General features: G+C 29.4%; 1 protein-coding gene across 1 annotated transcript in view; it reads left to right on the forward strand.

The window, feature by feature from the left end:
• Nucleotides 1-14,869: 14,869 nt before the first annotated feature.
• The window catches only part of LOC111037649, a 76,510-nt gene continuing 74,944 nt past the window's right edge, over nucleotides 14,870-16,435 (forward strand). Inside the window, exon 1 of the mRNA XM_022320332.1 lies at nucleotides 14,870-14,917. The gene's annotated coding sequence lies outside the window, so the exon portion shown is untranslated. The remainder of the gene's footprint in view (nucleotides 14,918-16,435) is intronic.

Below are 16,435 nucleotides of genomic sequence, written 5' to 3' on the forward strand. Positions count from 1 at the left end.
GAATATTATAGTAATTAATATAATATAATATAGCTTTTCGTTTATTCGTTTTCATGAATCGAATACGATCGCGTCAATAGTCGGTCCGACGACCGAGCAGTGTATCGGCTCTGTGTGCGTGTGTGAGTGAGTGTGCATAAAGCGCACCTGAAAATGTAAAATGTATATGGAAAAAACAACGAATTTTTATTAGAAATCGTCACGTGTGCATCGGGTGTTGGTGGGGTGTCGACCGGGTAGCCGGCACTCGGCGCCGGGATCCTGCCGCTCATTCTGGCTTCATGCGCCGCAGTTCAAAAATCCAGTGCGAATCCGTATATTATCTCCGTACCTCGCTCGCGTCTCGGATAATTCGATATTTTTTTTCGACGTTTTCCAGTGCGCGTCCATTAAAAATACGACGGTATATCCTAGTGTTTTTGAAGTGTTTTTTTAAATTCATAATTATATTATCGGTTAATTATATTTTATTTTAATATTTTATTGTATAATGTTTCGATGGTTTTATATACCTAACCCATCTACGTTTCGTATACGGACAATACTATTATAGTTGTTTATGTGTTAATATTTATTTTTAATTGTTTCGGAACAGTGTGATTGCAGTTTTTCTTGGACGATGATGAATATTTAAACGTAAGTTAGTTATCAAAATTATATTTTAAAATAAAAGCAAATTATATTTTATGATGACAGAATTAAATTATTAAAAATATATAAAAAAAAAAAAAAAACTAACTTGGTGGTCAATATTGAAATTATTTTTAATTTACTATAGACGAATGATATTTTTATTTTTTACCTAGGAAAATTACACATGCATCTGCTATAATTTACTTTGCATATTATACGATGGATGCAAAAAAATAAAGAAAATGAGGAGAACATTTTTTGTTGACATAAAAATGTATATATATTTTTTATAATATTCTGCTTTTTAAATAAATTATCAGGATGTACACTGTCGTGCAAGATCGTATCCCCCATTTAACCATTAGGTATACAATGTATTTTAATAATAGGACGCCTGTGTACGTGTTTACGCAGTAAAATCGGCAGGTATATGTTTTTAGAAAAGGTCTTTTCTCAGAAAAACGAATGAAGTATACTGAGAGGATCAATTATTATTGTTATGTCGGAAACGAAGGGGCCCAGTAAAATATGGCAAAATTCTTTACGCATCACGTATGCGACTACCATCGCCCGTATTTATCTACAATCGATGCTTATTATACTTGCTTTCGTACAATATAGTATTACGCACCATTAGATCTAACACAAGCAACTGAAAAATGCTAACGTGTTTTATTAAAAGATATTTTCTTGGTATAATATTGCACTTGTATTCATTAAAGAAAAGAAGCTTATTCAACAAATAACAATTTATTCAATTGAACATTCAATATAAAAATAATATTTCTATAAACAATTTTTGAATAAACCAGGTTTCAGTAATAGTTGTAGTAAGTGAAGTTAAAACGAAAAACGGTGGAAACAATCACAGAATTCGTACTATGTTCGTAATATTTTATAGTCGGACTATATTAGAAATACATTATTTTTGAAAATTTTTATTATTTAAAATTACCTATATGGAAAAAACGGAGCAGTTCCTTACAGTTTTTTTTAAGCTAAAGCAGTATCATCTTTAAAGTTATAACGTTAGGTTAAAATAATTTTCGTACCTATACTAACATAATGAATGATGGTATAATTGTTTAGTCTTTTTAATTTCCTTATATATTTTTATTTGAGAATTTTTTGGTTTTAAGTGACCGACTTTAACGACATTTTACTGTGAAGAAAAAGTATTTTTAAATTTGGGTATTTACTGATACTATTTTATACGAAAAAATCTGGGTTTTGCCCTTGTATAAGAGCAAAATATGATCCAAACGCAACCCAAACGCGCAAAAAAAAAATAACGTCTTTATTAATAACCCAAATGTCTAAATAAATTGTTACCTATACAAATGATTAATGATTTGAGTTTAACACTTTTTTTTTTTGTTTTTTTATTGAATATATACAATCTGTAAATTAGTTTTACAATAAGAATATGAGCTAAAATAAGTAAGAAGACATGATTTGCTTGATAAAAGAAGTAACCCAGCGGCTACACTTTTCATGAGTTTAACACTTAAATAATGTTTTAAAATAATAATAATAAAAAAGATTGACTTTTAACTTTTTAAATTCAGTATATTAATATATAATCTACTTCATTTTTCATATAAGTAATAGTATTTTATAGCTCGAAAATTTAACATACAGTTTAGTGTTCATGAATTTTACAGAATCATTAAAATATATTAGTTTAAAAAAAAAACTATTGCTTATTTTAAATATCTATACATATAAAATAGAATATAATTAATATACCAATAATAAAACTAGTTTATTGTGTATATGTTTATACGAAATATATGCAGGTATTAGGTAGTGTCGTTAATTTCCTATTGAATACATTTTAAAATCAAAGTTATATAATAAATTGAGTCCTTCTTTAAAATCAAATTGGAAAATTAAAGCTAAAAGTTATCGTTATCAATTAAAGTATATAATGGGTATATTAATTATACCAGATTACTAACAAGATTTCATTTTTCACTTTTGTAGTGATTTGTACCTTTTCAAGGGGATAGAAGTGCAATTCAATTTTGATTTAAAATCTGTGAAAAATTATGAGTTTTGCGCTTTAAATCACCATACTGAAATATATATATATAAATATGCACAAATTATTTTTTTTGTACCTATTATAAGCTGTAGCTCTAAATTGCAATCTTAAAAATTATAATCTAGTCTTTAAATATTATTTTATCTAAATAATATTATAATGATTGTTATTTTAAATTTTTCGAATCCAATATAAGCTATTCTCATATACTTCTCATACATTAAAATAAAAAAATAATATTTTGTGTTTGTTTAATGTCTCATCATTTCTAAATAATTATGAATAAATAGACGGATAACAACTATAAATATAATAATTGATAAAACAATAATAAGTCCGTAACAATTATTTATATAGGTATAGGTAGGTCAGTTAAATAAAATTGAAAGTTATGTTATGGTTTTCCGTATATTCAAATTGGAAAAAATTAATTATACAAGGAAGTGTTCTAAATGTATAAACGTATTTACGAGCGGTACTCAAACTGACATAAAATAATTCCTTACTTTATATAGAGGACTGACGAACCTTGAATTTATCCAATATATACTAGACGAAATTATCACCGAATGTTGACTCAATAACATAACACTTTACACTTATCAAACTATTAATCAAAACAAATTGCATAATTAACGGTATTTATAATAAGTAATACAATTCCAAACAGCCTGAAAGTTTCAAAATTAATCACATCTCTCCTTCAATTTTTCTTATATCATATTATGTATCTGACGTTTAATTTTTCCGAAATTTAATGGCCAAACTTTATTGTTCGACAATAATAAAAATATAAACGTATTTAACTTTCTTATCAATAGCGTGTTCATGGTCGGCCTCAGAAGAACCACTGTCATCCACAACATTTGTCTAATCCGTTATATCAAAATGTAGTCAAGATATTATTTTATTAAAGGTTCGTTTTATCTCAGATTTATACATCTAGGTTTAGTGAAAGTTACGAGGTTCGTAATTTAAATGTTTATAATTTAAATAGTATAATACGTGTAAATAATATTATTAAACACTTGAAAAAAATTGTTTTAGCGTGTAACAAAATATATATATAGATGTAATGGATTTGTGTAACCGTTTTGATCGTTTTATTAGGTAGGTACAATATAATACGTCTGTTTATAATAATGATCGACGAAAACATAACGTCGACGTCATAAATCCAAAGAGTCATAATATAAATGATATACACACATTAAAGCGAAATAAAAATCATTTCCCAGACGACTCGAAACAGGTTTTCTGTTATTTTCGCATGTGTTAAGTTTAATAACCTCATTTCATAAGTAGCTGGTACCTATATATACCAACAATATAACCAGCTCATTCGGTAAACGTGCGGTTGCCTTTGAATATTGTGTTCGCCGTCTAGTTGGACCTCATGCTGTTATCAGCCGTGGATCTATTCGAAAATTATAATAAAAACCTACTAATTTGTTCCTCATTTTCCTTTTTTTTTGACCTATGCTGTTCTATTATTATTATTATTATTGCATACGTGACTCGAATTCTGTAAATGTGTAAATACAAATTGATATGATATAGTTAGGTAGGTACTCTATAATATATATTATTATATAATAATGGTATACTGAATACCTAATGCTTAGGTACCTGCTATCCGCGAGTATCGTTTTCGACACTCAGCCCGGTGTCCAAAAATGATAAAATATTATAATGTTGTGTATCTACCATAACTGCGTACAACTTTATAACGTATAGGTAATAGCTATAATATAGCGTATCATAAAATACCGGAATACTAATAAATACTAATATATTAATATGAGGAGTGATATTTTTATGTAGCGTCAGACTAAAATTTGTATATTTGTAATTTGTAATTACGTATATACAATATACATATACTTAATAATTAATATTATACAATCTATACATTTTTCCAATTTCCCCAAATGCGAAAAAAAAATATTTATTACCTATGCATAAGATATTGTTTAGTTTGGGTTACATGCAGTTGCATGTGTCTTAGATACCTAAATACCGTAGGTACAGTAAATGGACGTGTATATGGTTCTATGTACCTACTATATGTTAAATATAGTATAGGTGTATCAAAACATAACAAATACACACATGACTATAACGCATGTAAATATACATCGGATACACTTACACCGAAATCGTTGTTTGTGTTTATATTATTATAATAAGAGTAAACGGCGCACGTGGTGAGTATTCACTATATAGTATTAGTATATAGGTATACATAGGTAAAATGTTTATTTCATGATGACCGATGACTATAGTGGTACATAATCAAATAGATACATAGACTAACTCGGCTTAGCCCCAAATGAACATTTTTAGTCTCTCTGGTTAAATCCAAATCATTGCATAAAAAAAACTGTCATGGGTTTAATGTGTAAAATATTTGATAATTGTATAATTGTGCGAGCTTATGTATAAATAGAGGCAAAACATAATCAGGTCAACTATGAGCCAAAACAGATTGAGTTATCTGGCTGTATTATAAATATATATATAGAAATATAAAATTATCTAATACAATTATCGATAAAGATATTTTATAATTATTTGTATCTATAAATAGGTGCAATGGTACATATTTATATATAGTCGCATTCAGTTACAAAATATATAATATTAAACTTGGTTTTTATTTTTTACAATTTATTTTTAATGATAAGGTGGGGGTGGGGGCTGTTTTACACTATAGTTCATTTTCAACTTTTGTTTTACAGCTCTCCCTATAACTATAGTTCTAAACTTCTAACCATAAAGTCACTGGGACACCATAAACTCTAGCGACACTCATGATGGGGAGCTTGCACCACAAGCGTTATTATGAACTTATACTTAACCTACAGTTGGACGTGAGTTTTGCCAATGCACTATTAAGTATATAGGTATAGGTACTACTTAGAACTTATGTAGTCGAATCAACGTTTATTATGATACCCATAGGATTGAAATCGCTTTATTTTTTAAATTGGACATTTTAGTGTTAGAAAAAAAAAATAAGAATTCACTAAAATATTAAGTATAACGCAGTATAAGTTATTGATAAATAAAGTGTTATAAACTAATTAGTAATTACAGTTTCAAGCCGAAAACCTCTAGTTACACCTAACAAACGATTGTAGCAATACGCCTATCGAATAAGTTGATCGCACGTGTTTTACGTAAGGACTATATATCTACGATCTATATCTATAATATATTTTATGTAAATTCTATTTAAACTCGGTCGATTTTCGCTCAACTGCATAAATATGATTATAGAGATACTATATTATAGAGTTGCCATTTATTTCTATATATACAGTTAAATTTAGGTATACAGGTCACTGGATGCGTATCAAAAAAAAACTGAAAATATTTGTAACTACACCGGCTACATACCTAATTATTGAAAAAAAAAAAATATGGATTAGAACTGTGAAGTCTGTTATATTAGCAGTGAAATTATTTATTTTATGGTTAATCATCATTCATCAATCATGCACACTCCTATATTTTTACATAATTGCTTAATTTATTCAAATCATTTCAAATTCTGCAGATATTTGAATTATTTACTGTATAGGTAGAATATATGCAATATATAGGTACTGGCGAGTGCAGTTTATGCAGGATAAAAAAAAAAAAAAAAATACTCAATCTTAAATATTTTGATTTCTCATTTAATTCTATAAGGAGTGATCTGTGTCGATACGAATCTTTTTTTCTCGACCGAAAACCTTCCATTTCTCCTGTACATTGTCGAGCAGATTATAATATTATCATTACGCAGTCGCAGTGCCATCATAATACGTCGACGGATTTTTCGGCGCTAAAACCGCAAAGTCGAGTGTCGACGATAACCGCGACAACAACAGCGGAAAGCCGCCGCGCACGCGACGGCCGCGCGTAATGCGGCAATCGGCAAACCGGCTGTGTAATAACGAACCGACAGCCGCCGCCGTTCATTGGTACCCCACCTGGGCCCGATGGGTATTCGCGACCAATCCTTCTCCTCCGGCAGCGTCGGCGGCGGTGGTGGTAAGAAGGGGTGGGGAGCACATATCTAGTGCGCGTTTATAATAATAGTAATAACTATAATAATAGTATATGTGTTACAGTATAATATATTTATTTACTATTATTTACTTTTGCCACGGACTTTTACTTTCTGCGACGCGGGACCCCGGGGCGCCGGGAGATGCGATTTTCGAGACAACGACGGACGAACCGCTCTCGAGGGTTGACTCGTTGCCAAAACGAGAGACGACACCATAATAATAATATTATACCGTTGCAGTGTACTCGCGGAACGTCAATGTATCAAATCGCCGGGCAAAGAAAACGAAAACCGTAATTCCCGCACACGCGCGACGATAATAATAAAATATTATTTTTATATACTTTTGTTGTCGTGGATAGCGCCGGTCAAATTTAAAACCGCGCGATCATAAATATAGGAGAGATTTCGCTCGCGATTTTTGGCGGGTCGCCCGAGACGATCGTTATCACGCCGTCGAGCGGACAACAATGTGCGCGTGTTCGTATATTATTATTATTATTATTATTATTATTATAACATATACAGCTACTACTGCAACAACTGTCGAGCAAGCACAATAGGCGGAACACAATGCTCGCGATAATATAACGATAATAATAGTAATAATAATAATATAGGCGCGTATACAAAACATAAAACATACCTACTTCCTGCTACAGTATACCATACGCGTCTAATATAACGTAATATATTACGTGCAGTTCCGTTTTTCGCGCGCACACTCGACGACATTATATTATTATTATTATTATTACGATATGACGCGAGACTGCAGCATGCACCGCGCTGCAGCCGGTCCACGCGCGGTCCATTAGCACCAGACATTTCGACCTCCGGGTCTTATTATTTCGGTACGATTATAATATTGCTGCAGCAGTCACTCACTCACTTCGATGCCTGCATACGTGCTCGCGAACCGTTTATATGCAATTTATATAAACACATATTATATAAATAGGTAACAATAGTCAATAGTACGTAAATCATTTTTGTTAAGGGCGGCAAACTTAGAAATTTACCAGCCGGCACTATTAATCATTATATATTATATGTGCTGCTTTATAAGTTAATCATACAATATGTTACATTTGCAATATCTATACAACAGAATACTTGCCTATAAAACCTCTATATAGTCTATACTGCAGGATCTACCATAATACACACACACACACACACACACACACACCTACCACCGAATTATTTTTTTGGCGGGGGCAAGTGTTTCCCCTACTCCCGGAGATCTGCCCCATTGCAGTCCGTATCCTCTACGTATTAAATGCGGTGTTTAAGTTCTGCGGCGATATAGGTAGGTACCTACGTAGTTCGGGAAACTTTTCAAGCCTCACGTATGCATATATATAATATACTGTGCTCCATATAGGTACACTGTAATCTATACAATTATATGTTAATATCTTGACGGGACTAACGGTAACGATAATATATATAATGATATCATTTGACTTTGTTTTAATACGATTAATATATATTAGCTAGAGTGAATTGACCAATAATCAAATTTAGAAGTAATAATATTATCTAAGGTGAGTCTGGGTACGCAGATTTTTTTATATTTGAATTTTAAACCTATATAGTTGGTAGGTGTAATGAATACTTTAAAATGAAAACATAACCAAAACGCAGATTCACTAGATAATAATCTTACTTCACTTTATAATATTAAACATAACAGAATTATAAATGTTAAATCGATTATTTCGAACTTATATCGGTGTTAACTAAATGTATGGCATGCGTTTGTAAGACGTGGATACAACGCAGTGATTGTAAAATATTTTTTCCCATTTTTAACGTTTTAATTTTTAATTTCTTAATGACAAAATGTAATTTTAATTCCTTATTCCGAAGCGGAATAGATTTCGAAATATTTCGATGTATGAAAATAAAATTTTGATTTGGTAGTTTAATTTTATTAGTATTTAAAGTTAAGATATTAGTGGAGTAGTGGAGCAACATTTACTGGGGCATCGCGGAACAGATAAGCTCAGCTAAATTTTAAATACCTACTTGTAATTCATAAATATGTATACTCATCAAAAATACAATTTTTACGCATGGAAGTATACTTATATACAATTATATTCTACTTCGGTATAAGCAATTAAAAGAAAGCAGTAATGCATATTATTGTGACTAAAAAAGTAGTACATTTAAGAAATTATAAAGATAGTAGAAAAATATATTTTTAAGAAAGATGCTTTTTAACAACTTATATAATTATGTAAAAAATATTTTCAAAAACGTTAATAGTTTTTGAAATAATGAGTGTCTTTCGTTAAATGAATCACTCGTGGTACCTATACGTATATATATAAATATATATATCTTACTGCAGTTGGCCGCAGTTTCGTTTCACCGCTCGTCCCGATTTATACATATTACATAAGTATATAAGCAGTATATACCGACATACCGTACGTATATGCTCATAAGACCGGAGGGAGAATTTTTTTCGCGACGGTTTCGTAACGTATCGGCGTCGCCTTCCGGGGCTTTTTCCAAAATCGTTTCCGTTAACATTAAATTCCATCCGTGCGAGGAAAGAAAGAAATCGCCAGTTAATCGAACCGAAAAACAATAATCATATATTCGTTTATATTATATACATATTACAAACCGTATAGACTATAGAGTCAAACCGCTGGCCATAATAATTTAGTGTAAACACTTATAATAAAAGTCGTTCTGTCTGCGTCGGAAATTGCACTGTACCCATACTTTTTCGGTTTGCAATCTAAGAATGTCCCAAGGGTAGAATCCGAATGGGTTTTGTTTTAGGAATAATATAGTATATTTTGATTTAATAAACTATTGAGAAGGCATTGAGATTTTATTGGAGTTGTTTAATATATTTAATGTTTTTTAAACATTTATATCCTTGCTCTTATATATAATACAATATAATATATATATATATTGGTATATTTATATAACATAAATGTAACTAATATATTATCTATATATTTACCAAAATCATAAAGACACAATAAGTTGTTCATATATATACATACGTATTTTGTCGAAACCGGTTCGCGTGTTTTACATAGCCGACTAATTAAAAAGTGTTTGAAATATTTATCGTAAATACAATTTACATCGACCTTAAGTGGCAATAATATCCGTTGTAATTAGTGAGGTAAATATGTATACATTTTGTATCGTTATTATTATTATTGTTATTTTGTATAGGTATATATATTATATTACTGAACGTAGAATAGTTGTGTATATTTTTCATAAATGATAATTTAATTGATTTTAGCACCTTGTTATACACCCGTGATGGATTATATTTTAAGAATGAAATATGATTTATGAAAAAATACACTGCGATTTGCCCCCCGGGACATGCCTATAAGTATATATGAATATATAAACATGCAACCTGTACATAGTTGCTGTATTATATATGCACGTTGTAGCGGCTTTTATACAAAGTTTCATACCTACCTGATAATAGATTGTTTATTTTTTCTCGACATTTAATGTGTTGGTAGATATACTAGATGGGTTCGCATCATCATATTTTATACTTTATGATGCGTATCCATGTTTTTAAAATAATAATTAATAATATTCTCTAAACAGTAAACGCATAACACACATTGCGGCCCTCGTATAAATTGCAGTTCGATAAATCTGACGTCAAAGAGCAAAAATACCTAGTGGCTGTATCTTTAAATGGACTTTTTGCTGTTATCTTTCCCCGGTGAGTCATACAATAAAAAATATAATTACAATTAAAATCGCACATGGAATAAATAATATAAGCAAGGATTATTATAATATTATTATCGCATACACTCGGCGATATAACTATGTATAGTCGTATATGCAAGGACTCAAATTTGAAGAACAGGGGAGTCTGCAGAAATTGTTAAGGGGGCAAACCCAAATGATATTTTGGCACAAACGATGTACCCATTATACGTATTACGTATACATCCATCGATTCATCCACTGTTCCATAATTATTTATTCCAAAATTATGATTTTTTTTTATATACATCCATATTGCGTATTCGTAATAATATCTTTAGGTATGATTCGTCTGCATAAAATCATATATAATATATTAGTAAATCTTTCTATGCATATATATAAAAAGGAATGTTCGTTTGTTTGTTTGTTACTATTTGTTCTCCATAGACTCAAAAGCTACCAAACCGACATATTTTTGATGAAAACATTACGAATAGGTACCAAGTTTAACGGTATTGGATTTAAATCAGAATTTAGACATTCGTTAATCTGTCTCCATTTTTTCGAGATTACATCAAAAATATATTGTTCAGAATTAAGAAGTGGAAAATCATAAAAATTAATGATTGCAATATTGTATTCTGTATTATGTGGGTATACAAACTGAAGCAAATGTAAAACGGTTGAAAAATAGATTAATTGTTTGTTAACCAGGACTAGCTGAGCCTGGTTATACCGCAGTTAGTATAATATATGTATTATAGGATTGTATGAATATTGAATATTATGTAATAGTAGGCAATAACACCATACAACATAGAAGTGGTAGCAAATGTAACGAATTATTTATTCAGCGCATAATGAGTCTTTTACAACATAATATGTGTTATGAAGTATAGGTATACTGATTTGGGTGTGGTGAAACAATCTAAATCGAACAGTCGCAGAGTCATATGCAGAATAATATAGGTACTTTATATCAAACAGCCATACATCAATATTTCCTCGTCAGTTTCGTAAATGTATATACAGTTTATATTTAAGTAGTGTGTGCGCACATGTTTTTTTATTTTTATTTGGTCATGTACAAACTATATAATACAAAATAAATCATTTTGGAAGTTTTTGACTACAATTTATGCGATCTAAGATCCGCCCCGCTCTATTGTTACACGCCGCGGCTGCAGTATGCATATGTATATGGTATGTATTCTCGATACAAAAGTTCACTATTTATGGAGACATATCGTTCACATTAGTTTTATTATCACATGTGGTTAATCTGATGATAAAATATTGCGCTTATTCACTATCGAAATAGACTAATGTTGTCGCGTTAAAAACCCAATATATTACGTACCAAATACTATAATATAATATACTACGACTATATACACACAACCTATAAAACATTCAAAACTTATGCGTTTTGATGGCGCGTTTTGTTAAGTGATTAAAATATTGTTAAAAATCTTCTTTTAGTCAACACGGGAGCGGCAGTACCTGTGTACCAGGTACCTATATATATATATACCTGCAGTATAATGTATCATGTTGTGCAGTTTACCTGCTGCGGCCCACCCACTAATATATATATAGACGACTTATATATGTATACCGGCTATAATTTTACCGACAGATGATCGTCTTGTGTAAATGGTCAAGGTACATAAAAATTTAAAAATTATTAAATCTGTTAAACTTGTGTACTAATCTACCTGTAGGCATACCATTTTGGTTGCTCACGAGTTATAAAATATTTGAATGTTTTTTTATTTAAATTTTTTAGTAGGCAAACGATGCAGATCAAATTAAGTCTGTTGTAAATATCACGTGTGAAATGTGGTAAAATAATAATAAAAAAAATATTTCGGAACAAGTTAATTTTTAAATAAAATAGTAAATGCCTTAAATAGAGTAATACAACGTGCAGGGCATGTTATTATTACCTTGAATACTCATTAATTTTAAATCAGAAAAAATGCAAGTCGTTTGAAAGTTTTTACCTTGAATAATACGTCTTTTTATGACTATCCATTCATTTATCTAAATATTTTTACAACGGCTATTACACATAATATGAAGCACATAACACATAATTCTGTGCTAAACTAATACATATTTAGGACGAAACATTTTCGGTGGTATTTGGTTATTCGAAAACAAAAAGATAATTTTTTATAAATTTTTTTCTTTTAAATTACAAATTCCTAATAATATTGTATTAGACATATATAATATATATTTGATTATGGAAGTATGACATATTAATAATTTGGAATAAATTACAATAATTATTGAAGACTGGATAAATATTTTTTTACAATAAAAACATATTTTTATATTTTCATAATAAGCATTTGAAGTGTTACCAATGGGTAATTGCCTCATGCGTGTTACGTCGATTAATATCAATAATAATTTTACTCATTGTAAAATATACGTTTGTAAAAATTATGAATAAATAAAAACAAATTTAATCCTGAAACTATAAACATTCATAACTATTAAGTAAGGTACCCATATAATAAATGAAATGTTTATGATTTTATATTATTGCAACAATAATTAAGTAAGTATCATAATTTATAATACCGTGTTATTATTTATGTTCATTGCTTTTATAATTTTGTAGAAATCGTTCGGAATAATATAAAACGTCGTACTGTATTCTATATTTAATATAATTTTTAAAGTTGCAAAAGTAGGTATAGTACCTATAGTATAATAATTTTGTCAAACATTGTTCTTTTTTCACATATTATATAACCTAACCTAACCTACCTATATAGTAGTTAAATATTTCCAGCCTGCCATGCTAAGTGAAACTATATAGTTCTAGTCTGCCCCTCGTAATTTAGTTCTGAAAGTAAACTAATTGTACGACATAAAAATGTTGATTAATGCGTGTTATTAGCGCAGGGCTCAATAAGGCCCGACGACACTGTAGCTGTTTAGTAGGTAATCTAGCATCTAGGGATACAATTTTGGACACTTATTAGTTAGTTATTTGTGAGCATACTCAAAAGTATTTTTATTTTTAAACGACGCCGACGAATAATATTTCTTTTACCGACCCCTTGTTAGGTATATATCTCCGCATATTATGTTTCTTTTCTTTCACAATGACGATACACCTCTCATTATAATATACGACATGATGTGAACATATTACATAAATAAATCGTCGGCGGAAAGGAGTATATTATATTGCCTTTGTTTGGCCCGATAACAACTTCATCGCCGCAGTACTTATACGCGTTATTTAGAACAGTTATATATAAGGATAATATAATACGGAGGAACATCACTAGGTATCTATTTGGGGAAAGTCCCGAGGCTAATTGTTTTATAATTCATAATATACATATAACCAAAGGTGTATTATTATCGGCCGATTTTTTATTATTATTACTTTTTTGTAACGAATATTTTCTTCCATATAGCTGGCTGTCGATCTCGAATCACTGTGGAACACACGTGTGCGTGCGAGACAATTTACATGATACTTGCATTAGTGGTAGACTGGTACAGAGGGTCTCAATATTTATGTAGTACATAGGTATTGGGTATATAATTAATAAAAAACGGGAATCCTCTGCACTGGTGTAGTCGTTATTTAAATATATCGCCGAGAAAAAAAAAACATAATATGTATATGTATTATACTATACTGACTTTTTGAGAAATTATACTAAATATTAGCGAACTCTCCCCATTTTTATGATTCACTAAGCTTTGTATTAATTACGATTGTATCAATGGTACATTACAACATACGAAAATGATTAGGTATTAACTTTTATAAAACCTAAATCTACATAAAGTAGGTAATTTTTTTCTTCGTAGTTCGTGTAATCATATGATTAGACATCAACGATTTTATGATGTAAAAATCTATTCCTATTTAACACCGTTTATTGATGAACTTATATTTTTTGCTATTGGACTATTATTATCACCGAATTAGTGAAGTTGAAATCCAAAAGTTAAAATTTTAATTCATTGGTTAATTAAATTTAATCAAATTATTAACTGTACCCCTATTTATACCGCCTGACGTTTGATTATTATATATATATACATATATATATAATTATTACTTATTCTGGTATTAAAAAGTTGAAACTTTTAATACATTTGAACGTTTGAAAAAATAATTTGCATACCTAAGTAAATTAATTAATGATTTTTATTTACTTTACAGTTTACCGCAGATTAAATTTATCGGTTCTCATTTATAATATAATATATATTTATTATATATAGTATACATTATAATGTATAATATTATATAGTGTTTGTTTGAATAATTATTAATTGTAGGTAGTTATAGAATTAAAAATATAACACACAATCGATTATTTGAGTATTAAATATTTCATTATTTTTGCTACAGATGGACCGGTATTTTTTCAACAAGACGAATTACGAACATATATAACCAGGTAATATTTCTCATAAATCCTTTCGATACATTAAGTCCAAGAAAAGAGTGTATTTTTATTTGCGTTAACTGTTGGTTCCTAGCCAATACAGGGAAACTTTTAGAATAAATCTTAGTTTTAAATGATGTTGCTCAACAAGAAGTTATAGAAGAATAGCGGGTCCCTTTTCGAATTTTTTTTATGGGCGTGAAGTATTTTTAATGAATTCCCTTCTGTTACATATGTTTGGCTTGGCTGGTGTGGAAATGTTAACAACATTAAAATAATGGTTTTTGAGAGAAAATTTATGTTACCACGATTGATATTAATTTATTGTTTTATATTACCATTATTAGTGACAGTGTGTACTGTTATATTATATAATGTACTGTTTTAGCGAAGGGAGTGATGGGACTTTGATCTATTTATACTTCATTAGCTTACTGATTATAACAGTGTAAATATAATCAAGTATGGAGATATTAGAAGTAGTATAAAAATAAAATATTAATACGAAATATCTTTTTCAAAAACAAATAATATCATTATCATCATCATTATAAATTTATTTATACATGTGATAGGTATTATTTCGTAAGTTTTTATGCAAATTAATTATTTTGTAATACAAGGTTATTAAGAAAAATAAGAATTTTAAATGTTCAACATTTATGTATTAAAAATGTATAAATGTATAATGGTATGTGATAAATGATAATTAATTAATTTTAATGATGTAGGATATAATCAATACTAGGTAACTGTATATAAAATTATTGTCACATTATTATTATTAATATTTTTAAGTGTGAATGTCTGTTCCAAGTGTGCCTCCAGAAATTTATCGAGAGACGGGCAATGTAAACATTTGATTCAAGAGTATATATTATATTATAGTGCTCTTCAGTATATTATAGAAAATAGAGCTGAGTGTGTATAGATGGTATAGTCAATACGTAATTTTGTTCATAGAACGTTTGAGAAAAATACATTCAGCAATTCAGCATTGCAGAATACAGACTACAGTAGGTATGTAAAGACCAAACAGTATAAGTTTGAACCTATACTGCTAATGTATCTTTCTTAATGATTGCAAATTCCATTTCTCAGTATGAGAAATTATAGAGATAGGTTTTCCAAATAAGAAATTAATGTCTTGACAAACCCCAGTGAAACGGATTGGAATTGATTATTAGTCTTTATCTAATCATGATAAAAAAGAACCTATATAATGATGGATGAAAAATATAAAAACATTATCACGTTTCTGAAATGCAAATAACAAAAATTGTACTTAATAAATCAGTATATATGACAAATGCTAGCAGTACATATTATCGATTGTAATTCAAAGCAGTTTTTTTTTTTGGCGAAGTGTATCTTTATATACTGATGGTAGCAATAATAATTTGAGTCGTGCTAGTAAAAAAGAAGAAGATCTCATATAAATGTACTGCAGTATGCGCTAATGATCAATGGTTCTTAACTGAGACTTACACTAACCATGGTATAAGAACTGTAGTCCATGACACTCATGCC

Source organism: Myzus persicae, unplaced genomic scaffold (genome assembly GCF_001856785.1).
Source record: "Myzus persicae strain clone G006 unplaced genomic scaffold, MPER_G0061.0, whole genome shotgun sequence".
Taxonomy (NCBI): Eukaryota; Metazoa; Arthropoda; class Insecta; order Hemiptera; family Aphididae; genus Myzus; species Myzus persicae.